Source organism: Nannobrachium achirus, assembly GCF_963921795.1.
Source record: "Nannobrachium achirus genome assembly, chromosome: 22".
Taxonomy (NCBI): domain Eukaryota; kingdom Metazoa; phylum Chordata; class Actinopteri; order Myctophiformes; family Myctophidae; genus Nannobrachium; species Nannobrachium achirus.
The window spans coordinates 51,604,745-51,618,970 of record NC_137829.1 but is presented as its reverse complement, the minus strand read 5'-3'; the positions used below and the strand labels follow the sequence as shown (position 1 = coordinate 51,618,970).

Below are 14,226 nucleotides of genomic sequence, written 5' to 3'. Positions count from 1 at the left end.
TAACCATGATAGATTCATTAAAAACACACATTATTTTTTCTGGTGACTCATAATACCCTCCTAATACGTGAGCAGACCGTGTTTTTTCAATAACTTTTTTCATTTATTTTCAATAAAATATTATTGTATTTAATGTTTTCCATTTTCCCAAAGAATTATTAAAAATAAAAGAAAAAGGTTATTGAAAAAACACGGTCTGCTCACGTATTAGGAGGGTATTATGAGTCACCAGAAAAAATAATGTGTGTTTTTAATGAATCTATCATGGTTAAAATGAAGTTTGAAGTTACAATGGGTGTGTATGTGGAGAGGGCCTGGGCGTGTTGGAGTTGGTAACATTTACATCAAATATCTAAATACTGAATGAAGCAAATTAAAAACTGTTCAGGGTGTTCATACAAGCCTGATTAGACCTAAAAGTTTTTTTGAAAGTGTAATATCCCTTTAAGTATTGACGGTTCAAGTGGTTAAATATCTGAAAACACAAATTGACATGAATCATGAATACACTGATGATTGTGCTGTCAAACAATGAAACTATATGGAATCTATGAACAGGTAGTTGTGGTCCCTGCTTCATCTCTCTCTCAACTAAGGGGTCCTTGGCCTGAAAACATTGAAGACCCCTGGGTTAAATCATTTAAATAATGTTTGAATGATGTTGTTTAGTTTAGTCTCTCTCTCTCTTCTGTATGATGATGGCTTGTGAAACACAGGCGCTGATAGAAATGCATGTTTTAACTCAGAGAGGCTCATTTATTTTCTTGCAAATACGTAAACAATGCTAAATAATTATGTGCACAGCACAATATTGAGCTTTTAGTTCAAACCTTTGTGTTAAACAAAAACAACATTTATATCCTAGGTCTATTATAATAGGCCCAGAATACAATTCTGGTAAATAGCTATATGCGACAGTATGGCTTCCGTTCTGTGAGAAGTATGTCATTGTACTATTTTCCCATGTGTTAAGGTTTGTTTTAACCTAACTCTTCTTTGGAAATTGCCATCAAGGAATAATGCTTTAATACATATACATCTAGACATAGGTGAAAGCAGATACTTTGATTGCATTTGTGTATTGGATTTGGATAAAGTACTTATTATTCAGAGGATTATATATTTTTGAAAATAAACATGTTTTATTTGATACAATGTCAAGCCTGTTTAAATAATAGCCTATATTACTTCTATCTTATGTATTAGACATTTCCTGTAGGATCAGTCAAGTCAATATAAACAGACATTCTTTATTCTCTAATCTATAGAGTCTACACATAATTGCTAAACGTATTGTTTCATTTGTTGATATTAGACACAAAGCACAATGACACAATTGTTTATACTGTACGATCACTCTTGTTATTGATGGTTGGTTATAATTAATTCCTGCCAAATGTTCACTTTTGTCTTACAAGCACTATTAAAGAAAATCAAGCTTTGCTTTTGGGTCTCAGAATTCCCTTTCCAGTTCCAATAGGTCTTTTCCTTCTTCTTATGGCTCCAACTTCTTCAGCTCCCCACCAACCCACGACACTATCCCACACTGAGGAGGAGCTCTGGTGTCAGATAAGAACAAAAAAATAACAAAACACAGGCTCTGGTTTACAGAAACATTTGCAGTGGTTCTTAATTTATACTCCAACGCACAACGGTGTTGCCTGGCGACTGGAACTGAATTTCAAGCTGCTTGAAGATCGGTTCTAACCTGCAAGCGACACCGTTGCACTACGGAATATAAATGTTGGCCTTATTTTGGAAAGGTGTAGAGTTAGAGAATGTAAAAGATGTATTTATCTCCATGAATAAATGATTGGATCAGGGCAGGAATTTCATGGAGGCCATGAAGGCCATGGCCGCCGTTGCCCCTCAGTTTGGCCTTGTGCCCCTCAAACCAATAGCATGAGCTGAGGCCACAGTGGCCTTAATGCCCCAGCTGACTGTACCACTTTCTCCTCTGTCTCTCTTGTCAATATGTAGACAGTAGACACCAGTGTCTCTTTCTTGTCATGTAGACACCAGTGTTTTTTGTTGAGATTCTGAAATCTTAACTACCCTGAGTAACCATCTTAAACCAATCCAGTGACTTTGATTGGTGCAGGGCTGAGCATGGATCAGATGATTGTAAATACCATCATATCCATTAAACTGCAGATTAGGTTATCATCCCTATTAAACATTTAAATTCAACAAATTATTTCAATGGACTAAAATCTTGTTTTATTTGATGGCCTTCCTGCCCTGGCATTTGGCCTTGTGCCCTTAAAAAATGGACAACACCAAAGGCCAAGTGGCCTTGCCCCTAAAATGATGAAATGCTAGGCCTGGTGATGACGCAATTTTTCCGCGAAAACCGGTCCCGGGCAGGGATCATAGAAAACATATAAAGAGAAGGCTTTAGAAGCTGAAAATAACGGAGTGGGGGTTCTAAAACTTTAGCGATTTAACAGCTAGGACCATTTTAAGATTTGTTTTATAAAAAAAGTTACATGGTACAACTTTAACTATAGTACTTGCGTAAATGTACTTAGATACTTTACACCAATGTTATTATCGTTAACTGAAATAAAAATAAAAACTAAGCTTTAAAAATTAAAAAAAAAAGATAACTAACTGAAACGGTATTGTGTTTGTGTGTTTATAAAACTAACTAAAATAAACTAAAATTATAGAGAAAATCTCCTTAGTTTTAGTCTTTGTCAATGTATTTTGGATGGATGTCCAAACTATTTTCTATCTTCCTCCTTCTCCCTCTATCCCTATGCTCTAACCTCGTGTCACCAGGCTCTTCTCCCTATCTCCCTCTGTGCCAGTTCCCCACGCCCCTCAGACACACCAAAATACAGAACCTGGTATCATGGCGGTGACGAAAGTTGGAAGAAAGCGGCAGTCCCATTTGGGATTGCTTTGAATATGACTGTGTTTCAGATAAGAGTAAATGCCTTGTTGTAGAAAATGATAATACGGCATGCGGCGCATTACTCAAGGGAAAAAAAAAACACAAATCAAAAAATCCATACAGTAAGTGAATACATTGTATTTAATGCAGTACAGGTTTCTGTTACTGGGCACGTAGTTATGTGGCCCCTTTAACAAGGTCTTTAGTCTATAGTGTTGTGCTGTTTACTTTAGAGTATAAAGTAAACAGCACAACTAAAGCACTGGTCTAAAGTTTAGAACAGTGCTTCTCAAACTTGTTCATGTCAAGGACCCTAAACTGAGACTTGGATCCCCATTTGATAACATGTTCTCCATGTGTCTCCATCTGTGTGATCTGTGTGATCTGTGTGAAGAGAGAAGTTGTATGTCTCAACATTCTAACTCTAAACTATTGTAACCTTGCTTACACCATTGAGAGAGAGAGTGAGATGCATGCTGTCAGGTGCTGCTAGACTCTTACCAGCAGGTGAACGCAGCTGCTGATTGCTTAATGCTTCAAAGATTAACTTGTCTTCTTCCCCAACAATCAGAAAGTGGTTGTCCTTGTTCTTGATCCACTTCACATGGATCTTGTTTGTCCTATGATAAATGTTTGAGTCTGACTGTATCTCTGTGGCCTGACTCGCCTCCCGTTGCATGTCTGAACATGTGAGAGAGAAACTGATATCAGGTTATTCATACACTACCCTAAGTGCTGTCAGCCACTACGCTCACTCTCATTTGCTCCATAGTGCATCTCAGGCGGTGCATTTAAAGGGGCCCCACCATGCTTTTCAAAATATATATTTTATACCAGTAAGACTCCCTAATCGGGAGATAAGAGACCGTCAGGTTGCATACACAAACTTTAGAAGGCAATCGTATAGCCAATCAGGAGGGAATATGGGAAATGGGACAGATCCATGTTGATGACATGACTTAAAAGAGATACTGTGTACTGCTTTGTGTGATTTTAGGCCAAAATCTGAAGGAGCAGTGTCCAACAATGTGTTTTGCAAAAATCAGCCTGATGGTGGCGCTAGAAGAGGGCCATGTGCAAAGTTTGGCATTGATGGGGTCAGTATCATGTCAACATCATGGTCAGTATATAGAGCATAGCAGTGGGCGTGGTTTACTGGTCCCATTAATTTTCCCCATATACTTTAATTACTTTTACAAAAAATATTTAAATCCTAGAACCAAGCCATCCAGGATGTCAGTGAATCATGACTATAAAACCTTTGATCCTGTGGAAAAACTACTTTTAATAAATACATTTTGTTTCGCGATTTTCAAAATTTTCTTTTCACAGAATCAAAATGTTTCATGGTCATGATTCACTGCCCTCATCAAAAAACACTACTGAATCACTACACAAAACCTATTCGTGTAGTAGTGACTGTGTAGTCATGTGTAGCAATTGTGTAGTAAATCTGTAATGTATTCACTACTCATGACACACCAGTAGAGTTTTGTAGTGAAACAGTAGTGTTTCCATTAGTAATCAATCAGAGTAGTGAAAAAGCTGTTAAAACACTACTGCTTCACTACAAGGGCATTTAAATAGTGATTATGTAGAAATTTTACTACTTGTTTATGTGTAGTGAATATGTAGTCACAACACTACATATTCACTACTCATGACACACCAGTAGAGTTTTGTAGTTTAACAGTAGTGTTTCCAGTAGTAATCAAGCAGAGTAGTGAAAAGGCTGTTAGAACACTACTGCTTCACTACACATTTAAATAGGGATTATGTAGAGATTGTACTACTTACTTGTGTAGTGAATATGTAGTAACAAGTAGAGTTTTGTACTACTTGCTCATATAGTGTGTGGCAATTGTAGTCCTACAGCGGCCATGTTTTTTAGGGGGGGGGGCAAACACAGGTGTTCTGATTGGAGTAGAACATTATTAGTTCTATGCCAATCAAACAATTGAAACACCTGTGTTTGACCCAAAACATATAGTGAATATGTAGTAAAAACACTACAGAAACACTACTTGTTCTACCTTGGATCCAGTTTAAACCGGTTTGTGGGAAGCTGCTGCTAACAGCCAGGAGTTTTACCAGCTCTCATGGAGTCATTTCATTTATTCCTTTTCGGTAGGTGAAAATTAAAACACTGGATAATGTAGCTGTTACATGTATGTTAAGAATGTTTTCTGTTGTGTGTGGGGTGGTTTTAGGAAGATCACGGGGTACGGCTCTGCCAACTCTACTGTGTCAGGCACGGAGGAGCTGGCAAACGAGATGAACCGTTTTTTCAATCGGTTTGACGGTGCTCCTGTTAATGTTCAACAAGCAGCGGCTGGGTCAAACGGTGTCCTCGGTTGCCGCCCTCTTTCTTCCCCTGCACCATCTCCCCCTCCCCCACCCACCCTGTTTCTCACCACCGAGCAAGTGAGGCGCCAACTTGGAAAAGTCAACACCAGGAAAGCAGCGGGACCTGATAACATCAACTCTAAGGTGCTTAAGGCTTGCGCGGAGCAGCTTGCTGTTCCCCTCACGCATCTCTTCAACCTCTCCCTGAGGACGGGGAAGATACCACAGCTGTGGAAGTCCTCCTGCATTGTCCCAGTGCCTAAGAAGACCCGTCCCTCGGTCCTCAATGATTACAGACCAGTCGCCCTGACATCACAGGTCATGAAGGTCTTTGAACGGCTGGTTCTGAACCTACTGAGACCGGCGGTCAGTGATCACCTGGACCCCCTTCAGTTTGCCTACCAGGCTGATATTGGGGTTGATGACGCCATCACCTACATGCTCCATAAGTCTCTCACCCATCTGGAAGATCTGGGCAGCACAGTCAGAATTATGTTTTTTGACTTCTCCAGTGCTTTCAACACTATCCAACCGTCTCTGCTTGCGGAGAAGCTTACGCTGATGGGGGTGGACAAGGGCTTTGTGGCATGGATCACAGACTACCTTTCAGAAAGACCACAGTCTGTGAGACTGCAGGGCTGTCGGTCCGATGTGCTGGTGAGCAACACGGGGGCCCCTCAAGGAACTGTGCTCTCACCCTTCCTGTTCACTCTCTATACATCGGACTTCCGCTTCAACTCCAAGACCTCTCATCTGCAGAAGTTCTCAGATGATACCGTAGTGATCAGCAAGATCTCGGGTGACAACACGGCTGAGCACGATGGTGTGGTTAGGGACTTTGTGCAGTGGAGCGAGGACAACCATCTCAAGCTCAACGCAAGCAAGACTAAGGAGATGGTGGTGGACTTCCGCACCTCCAAGAGAGTCCCCCCGGTGCCAAGCACCATTAACGGTGAGGTGGTTGAGCTCGTGGATAACTACAAATTCCTCGGAGTACACCTGAATAGTTCACTGGACTGGTCGGACAACGCGCAGGCGATTCACAGCAAGGGGAAAAGCAGGCTGTTCCTCCTGAGAAGACTGAGATCGTTTGGGGTGTGCAATAGGATGCTACAGATGTTCTATCAGTCTGTCATGGCAAGTGTCCTCTTTTTTGGCATAACATGCTGGGGTGGCAACAACAGAGCAGGTGACACGTTTAACCTAAACAGACTGGTGAAGAAAGCTGGCTCTGTCGTTGGGTCCTCTCTGCAGGGGGTGGAGGAAGTAACCAGGGTGCGCACTGGGAAGAAGCTAGATTCCATCTTGGAGAACTCCTCCCACCCCCTCCATCTAGAGATCACCAGTTACTGGAGTAAGAGAGGAAACGACCGCTTTACCTACCCAGTACGGAGATGTGAGAGATTAGGAAAATCTTTTGTACCGGCTGCCCTTAAGCTGTACAACGAGACACATAACGGACGCTTGAAAAGGTCTCCCTTCCTAACTTAGACTTCGGAACCATTGCTGTTTTGACTCTAAGGAACAATTGCTGTATTGACTTTGAACTCTAAGGACCTTCCAGGAAGAGTGCTCAGGTGCGCCTTGCGGTGACACGCTTCCTAGTTTCTTCGTTTTTTCGCACTGATTTCTGACACTGCACTATTAGGTTGTTAGTGTTGGTAGTTTCTGAGTATTTTTGCTTTGTTTAACAATGACAGTGAGATACTTGTTTGCACTAACTAGCATTGACTGCTATGGTCTCTTTTGCAAGACACTTTATGTATATATACTTATATATTATTCGCCCCCCTCTATTGATGCACCTTCTCCTTATTGGTACTGTACTGCTCTTGTCTTTGTTTTTTTTGTTTTTTCCCTCTTATCTATCTTTCTTACGTCTCTGTAACTTTGTAAATAACTGTATACTGCTGTGCTACTACTGGACAACTAAATTTCCCCCTTGGGATAATAAAGGTATCTATCTATCTATCTATCTATCTTGTAGAAAGTGTGTATTTTCCTGCCTGCTAGCAGCTAACCAGTAAACAAATACTAAGCTAATGCTAACGTTAGCTGATGCTAAAGTTATTACAGTACATCCTAAAGGAACTGAATTTTCAAATTGTGTTGTGGACAGCTTATAGTAGGCCTATGTCCTTTTGATAGAAGCGGTATTTTTTTTGTTTTGTATTATCATAAGGTGTTTTGATGTGTAGTATTTGTGGGTAACAGAGCTAACAGAGTTATTTAGCAGCAGTTCTTCTTCTGTACACTGTCAGAGTTAAGGGGAGACCTTGACATTTGAAGAAACACTGTTGTGAATGGTTATTCATTGTATTGTATCCACATCCAGAAGCTATTTATTGTTTTTATTGTTACAAGAATGTTATACATTCCTGTTTCTCATTATGTCTACATTCAGTAGCTATTTGCTATTTGTTTGTAAAGCCTCCTGGGACCCCATGCTATATTATTAGAAGTTGGGAACCAAATGGACCTGACCCATTTGAACACTGTATAGGGGAGTTATGGGGGATTATAGCCAAATGCATAACTGGGGGTCCTTGAAATTGAAACGTTGGAGAACCAGTTCTGGGCTCAGCTGAGGTGTGTGTGTGTGTGTGTGTGTGTGTGTGTGTGTGTGTGTGTGTGTGTGTGTGTGTGTGTGTGTGTAATATGTTGAATCTAGGGTTGCAATACCTCCCTTTCTTTTCCTAAGTGTTGAACTTTGGAAGTGCTCGTCTTCAATAACGTAACGTCCCGCTGCCTCCTACATTATGTGACATTTAGATCCAGGTGGTACAGTGGACCATTGAGTGATTTCCCACGAGCGCTTCCAAACTCCAGCACTTAGAACCTGAACTGAATTTCTTGACAGAGATCATAACATGTCTATGTGGATTTTTATGTAACAAACACTTTGCAGATAGCAAGAGCATACCGGTAATTCAAGCTTTCCATAGAGCGCAATATTGGTGAGTTTGACGTCGTTTAATATAATCAGATTGCAAAAAAACTGTTTTGATGCATTGGCTGCCTATGGGAGGTATTGCAACCCTAGATTCAACCAATTAAAACAAATCTAGTGTTGCAATTTGCGGCTAAATTTGTACATTGCTAGTGCATAGTGACTGTGATATCCACCCCTATACTCATTGATGATATCTGCATTCATTCATAGATGTATTGACATAATATTAATTCATATAGGTCTAATCAGTGACCCTGTTGACTGTTAACCATTCAAGCCCCCTAAATAATCATATTTGAGCTGGGGACCCTCCACCCTGACAAGCACTTGGAGTAGTAAGCTTGTGTAGTAAGCTTGTAGATCTGCTATTCACAATTGTTGCCTCTTTCTTATATCATTTGACAATTTGGCCAATGTTTGACCACGTTTTATATAGTTTGTTTTTCACTTTTGATGTTCATTGTTCCCACTATGGCAATATATATATATATTTTAAATTAATTATAACAACAAAAAACAAATTTGTGTGTTTGTGAAGATGCAGCTTCTGAAGACGGTTCAGAAAGCAACAACTCCAAAAAAGGAGTGATCCCTTCAAGAAAGAGAAGAGGGAGACTTTGCTTTCAGAGCAGCCATACGTTTCCAATGAAGACAGTCAAGACACCAATGACTCCACCATCTCAGAGAGAGAGATCTTCCACCATCTCGATCAACACAATCTGGATGCAGCATTCCAGAGGAGGTTCAACAGTTGGAAAGGTAGGAAGTATTGTTTGTTTAAATAACTGGCTGCATAAATTCATGTTTTTAACATTACAGCACGTAACATTGCAGCATGCCCGACATGTTTCCATAACATGACGTTAGGCTATCACTAGCTCTGGTCCATAGCATTAGTGGAGTTCTCCCTAACGCTATGTTAGTCTACCTCCACACCTCCTTGGCAAAATCGGAAAGCCCGCTCGTCTGGTCCGAAAAAAAATAAAAATTGTTTCGCCCTCACCAAACCAAAGGTATTAGTGGACAGTTGAAAGCTTACTCTACTTAGTGGATGCAGTCTGGGCCCCCCACCACACACTTAAAATACATATATAGGCGAAATGAAAAGTCTCATTGGGTGTTATTTATCTCTGTGACGTTGGAAGCGCTGTTTCATAAAATAGTCTTCAACCAGGAAGAGTGTCTCCGTCAGATGGATTATTTTTCATTAACGCTATGGACCAGAATTAGGATATCACATGCTTGACAAACTTTCATATTTGACTATACGATTAAAAATACAATAAGTGAATTGTTTGTGATATTGTTTGTTTTGTTTTTCTCTTTGTGTTTGTGACAATCTGCAGAAGACCCCAATACCTTTCTGCAGGCGAGACCACTCGGCCTGCCGTGATCGTCGGTGAAACCAACTGCACAATTGGGGCCATGCCTGTGTTGACGATGTATCTCATAACGTGTTCACCTTTCACCTCACATACCCCAAGTGCAACATGACTAAAGGAAAATACTATGGCCCGAAGGCAAAAAAGTCTGTGGTTGCACAGTGGACTGTATCGGCTGACCCCGGAACTGATCATTAACCTTAAAGGTGCTGTAAGTGATGTCTTTGTTAAAATGTGATTTAAATATCTCTTTCCATAGCAATCATTGCTATACTGTTTGTTCAGTAAGAAGAGCAGTTTTAGTAAAAGCATGAGAATTTAAAATTTAAAATAAAATGTAATAAAAAGTAAATGAAGAAAACATGTGTTCTGTGCTTATTCTCATTATGATCTTTTTACATTATTTTAAACATTTTGGTTGATATGAGACAATTTGTCTAGATTAATGAATATTTTGCTTGGATTAATTGGGGCTTTTTTGCAGTGTGTAAAAGTAAAAGGAATGAGCAGTTGTTGTCGTCATTGCTTAATAGTAAGACTGAAGTGATTGAATGATAATCGTGTTTCAAAAGTGATTCAAAAGGGTTTGTGTAGAAACTAAAAGTAATTCATTAGTGATCAGTAGTGATAAATGATAAATAATTGTGTAGAGTTTCAAAGGTGATTCAAAAGGGTTTGTGTAGAGATGAAAAGTAATTCAGTAGTGATAAAACACTACAGAAACACTACATAAACACTACACATACAAGGATGTATTAATTCCATTGGGATTGTGAAGAGATACAGAAGTGAACGTGTAAGCATTGTGTAGTAATTCAATAATAAATGTGAAAGAATTGAGTAGTGATTGGATAGTACTTTCCCAAAAGCCAATAGTGATACTGTAGTAATTAAGTAGCAGTCGTGCAGTGATTTGAATAGTCATTAAGTAGTGATTATCAGTAGTGATTCAGTGGGTGAAACCAGCCATTTCTCTACTCATTACTACTGGGAATCACTACATAAATCACTACACATTGCAATAGTAATCAAGTAGTGAAATTGTAGTGTTTGTGTAGACATTTAGTAGTAGTGATGAGTAGTGATTCAGTAGTGTTTTTTGATGAGGGTGACATCCTGGATGGCTTGGTTCTAGGCTTAAAATAATTGTTATAAATATGTTGTTTTTGTAAAAGTCTAGGGGGAAAATGAATGGGAGCTATTTTGTTGGCACCAGTAAACCATGGCCACTGCTATGCTCTATAACGGTCAGTATCATGTCAATATCACGGTCAGTATCACAGTCAGTATCAAATCAGTATCATGATCATTATCATGTCAGTATCATTGTCAGAATCATGGTCAGTATCATATCAGTGTCATGGTCAGTATCATGGTCACTATCATGGTCTGTAATGTATCATGAAAAAGAAAATGAAGGTAGGGGGTACAACCGCCTGGGTCCCCTATGCCTAGTAACACCCTTGGCTCTACAGTACCAGTTGATGTAGTCTTAATAAGCTTTTTTCTGTGGCTGGCCTAACCATCTGGAACAGCCTTCCATCCACTGCTAGGCTTGCCCCATCCATACTTAAAACACACCTCTTCCCCCTAGCATTTGAGCCCTAGACCCCTCCCCTCCCTCCCTGTGCCTCTTACCTCTCATTGTTTTTATATCTTAAATGTTTAGTTTTTATAGCTGTAATTACAAGGTTTTAAAAGGTTTACAACATTTGTTTTTACTGCTTTCTCATGATGTACAGCACTTTGGTCAACCTGGTTGTTTTTAAATGTGCTTTAAAAAATAAATTGACTTGACTTGACTAATAAAGTTCATCTGTGTATCTGTAGCTCCCTGATGGCGAGGTCCGTATCCATGTGGATCAACAACGCATGCTGGTGAGTGTGACCTCAGGCCAGACTTGGTCCTGGAGATGATGTTTTGGCCAGTTTATGTGTGATGATTTTCAACTTGTTATGTTACTGTAGGTTTTAGTCGAGTGTCAGTGTCCTGGGGCTTTGATCTACTCCAGTTCTCCAGGGACTGGGATCACTGAGACCCTTTATCACTGAGGTAGGTTAATAGGTAATAAAGCAATACATAATATCTAAAACATCCTACACGTTTCCTCATGTTCTGTTATATTTTGTCGCTTAAATACATTTTATCTCAAATGTTGTTACTAAATGACATCCCTCAGGTCAGTACAAAGCCCCAGCTTACACATTTTTCATTAGGCTATAAATACACTTCACTGAGGGCATAAACAAATAATTGTGGGAATTAAGAGTCATACATGTGTATAAAAGATAGGGATGGGTATCGTTCACCTTTGAATCGATACAATACCTTTTTCGATACCTGGGAATCGATACGATACCCTTTTTCGATACTTTTTTATTTAAGTTTAACTGCTCTACCACAGCAGGTCATGATGATGATCACACAGTGTGGCGGAGCGGAGAGTATAGACGTTGGATAATCATCATAATAATAAACATTATACGCTATTGTTGGCTATTTTCCACAGTAACGAGTGTAGCTTACAGTCATTAAACTCTAAGTAGCCCAACTGTTAGAGATGCGACCGGCCAGGGGTGCGTTCCAGAGTATCGAAACGAGGTATCGTTCGTTTTTACGTGAACCGATACCCGATAGTATCGACGTCATGCAATCGATACCATTAAAAGTATCGATATTGGATACTGTTGCTCCTGTATGGTTTTCCTGGCTGTGGCATGGGGCATGTCTATCTCATTGACTGTGCTCTTTTAAATGGACTCTCTGTTTCTCTCTACAGATCCCATCACCTCCTAAAATCACTAAAGAGGCTGATTCCCACCAGACAACATCTACTCAGCTGATCATCTTGTGCTGGGCCCTCAACTCAGCTTTAATTGTATGTTATACAGTGGTGGAAACAAACTAACACAAGCCAGCAATGCTCCTGTCATTGATTACTGCATTGTTGCTTTCTCTTTATGCTAATTCTTTGTATGTTTACCATGTAAAGTGTTCCACAACTGTATTAGGCCCATGTATTTCAATAAATATTGTTCACATTGTGTGTTGTAAAGTCTCTTTAAGTTAAGTTGAGCTGCATGAACAGCATCCAAGATGCAGGGAAAGAACACCTAAGGAAACATGGGAACATTGAAGAAACCTTTCACAAAGTGTGCAAGCTTATGCTTATGGAATCCTGAAAAGACCAAAGTTCTACTTAATGTGTTAGTTTAGGCTACATACTGTACATCTTGCCATGCCTTAGGTAGAAGGGGTCTATTCTAAAACGGATAGTTCCAGTCCTTGATTATGATGACCTGCTGAGTCATAACTCCTAACCCCCATCTGAAAATATCAAGATGTATCAAAATGTTTTTGATAAAAGCTTAAATTGAGATTTGATGACAAGAAGTACAAGCTCACAACGTGACACAATGCGACACACAGTGAGCTTGTAAGATGGCAGGTAAACCTAACATCTATCTGAATAACATATTGGGCATTGGAGGTCAAGCAAAGAGTATACTGTTGCTGTCGGGCCAGAGGCGTAATTTCAGAAAGAAGGTTGGCGAGAAATAAGTTACCACTTAAGCCTCATTGTGGATTGTAGATCCACTATTTTCACTATATGTTTGGTGGCAAAAAGAGAAAATGTTTGAAGATGTTCGCCTTTAATGACATTCCCAAAATTGGGATGTCAGATGGTTAATAAATGAGTTGGGGACAATATGCATAAAATAACTGAATTTGAGGTGAAATGTGCAACACTAGTTGGTGGCAATTGCCATCCCCTGATGCCCAAATGACACCTCTGTGTTGGGAAGAACCAATTATCTCCTTATTTCATGGGTCTTCAACAGGGTGTCCTCAGAGTTATTAGAGGGGGTCCTCCAAATCCTTTAGTGATAGAAACTTTGTTTTCTCCTTTTTTATATTAACCACTTGAACCCTAGTGTCCATATTCTGAGAACTTTGTCCAAAAATAGCCTCGCAGGCGTTGTGAGATTGTAGGTTTGCTGTAGAGGGGGAAAAGAGCAGACTAAGTAGGGGAAATCGGGGTAAACTGAGACACCAGGTAAACGGAACACATTTGTGGTCATGTGACCATTATATTTTCAAGCCCCTTGAATTTCCCACTTGCCACAAAGAGAGAGACCTGATAGTGCTGTGGAAAACATGTTTTTTTTTTTTTTACAAAAAAAAATGTTTTTTTGCATGTAAAGTACATTTTCTTCCTGTCAACATAATCAGCTGTTGTGTCAAAGCAAATTGATGCAGGGAGAACATTTTATATCACTCATGTTGATGAACTACCAACTTATAAATCCATGTGATAGATGCTAGCTGAAGATTACCCTGAATTGATAAAATATATCCCTTTTCCCAAAATGTGGCTGTGGGGTAAATTGAGACAATTGCTTTGGGGTAAAGTGAGACACTATCTCAGATTATCCCAACATGATAGACAGGGAGAACGCTGTAATAACCTGATTAAAGGGTGTACCAAACTTTTCTCAGTTGATTCTCATGTACTTTTCCCTGTAGAATCCATTTCTGATATATTTTCTTTTGTAGTGTGCATAATTAATGAGATAATTAGCATATTTGACTACATTTGACTAAATATGATAATTATCTCATTAGTTATGCACAATACAACAAT

The 14,226-nt window shown here is 39.6% G+C and overlaps 2 long non-coding RNA genes across 2 annotated transcripts in view; one reads left to right on the top strand and one right to left on the bottom strand.

Annotated features, from left to right (window-relative positions):
- The window catches only part of LOC308308274, a 34,257-nt gene extending 30,693 nt beyond the window's left edge, over window positions 1-3,564 (bottom strand). Inside the window, exon 1 of the long non-coding RNA XR_013963266.1 lies at window positions 3,401-3,564. This is a non-coding gene — a long non-coding RNA (uncharacterized lncRNA). The remainder of the gene's footprint in view (window positions 1-3,400) is intronic.
- On the top strand, window positions 2,868-12,620 carry LOC308308275. Its single transcript, XR_013963267.1, has 4 exons — window positions 2,868-3,021; window positions 11,411-11,458; window positions 11,549-11,633; window positions 12,361-12,620. It is a non-coding gene; the product is annotated as an uncharacterized lncRNA (long non-coding RNA).
- Window positions 12,621-14,226: the final 1,606 nt, after the last annotated feature.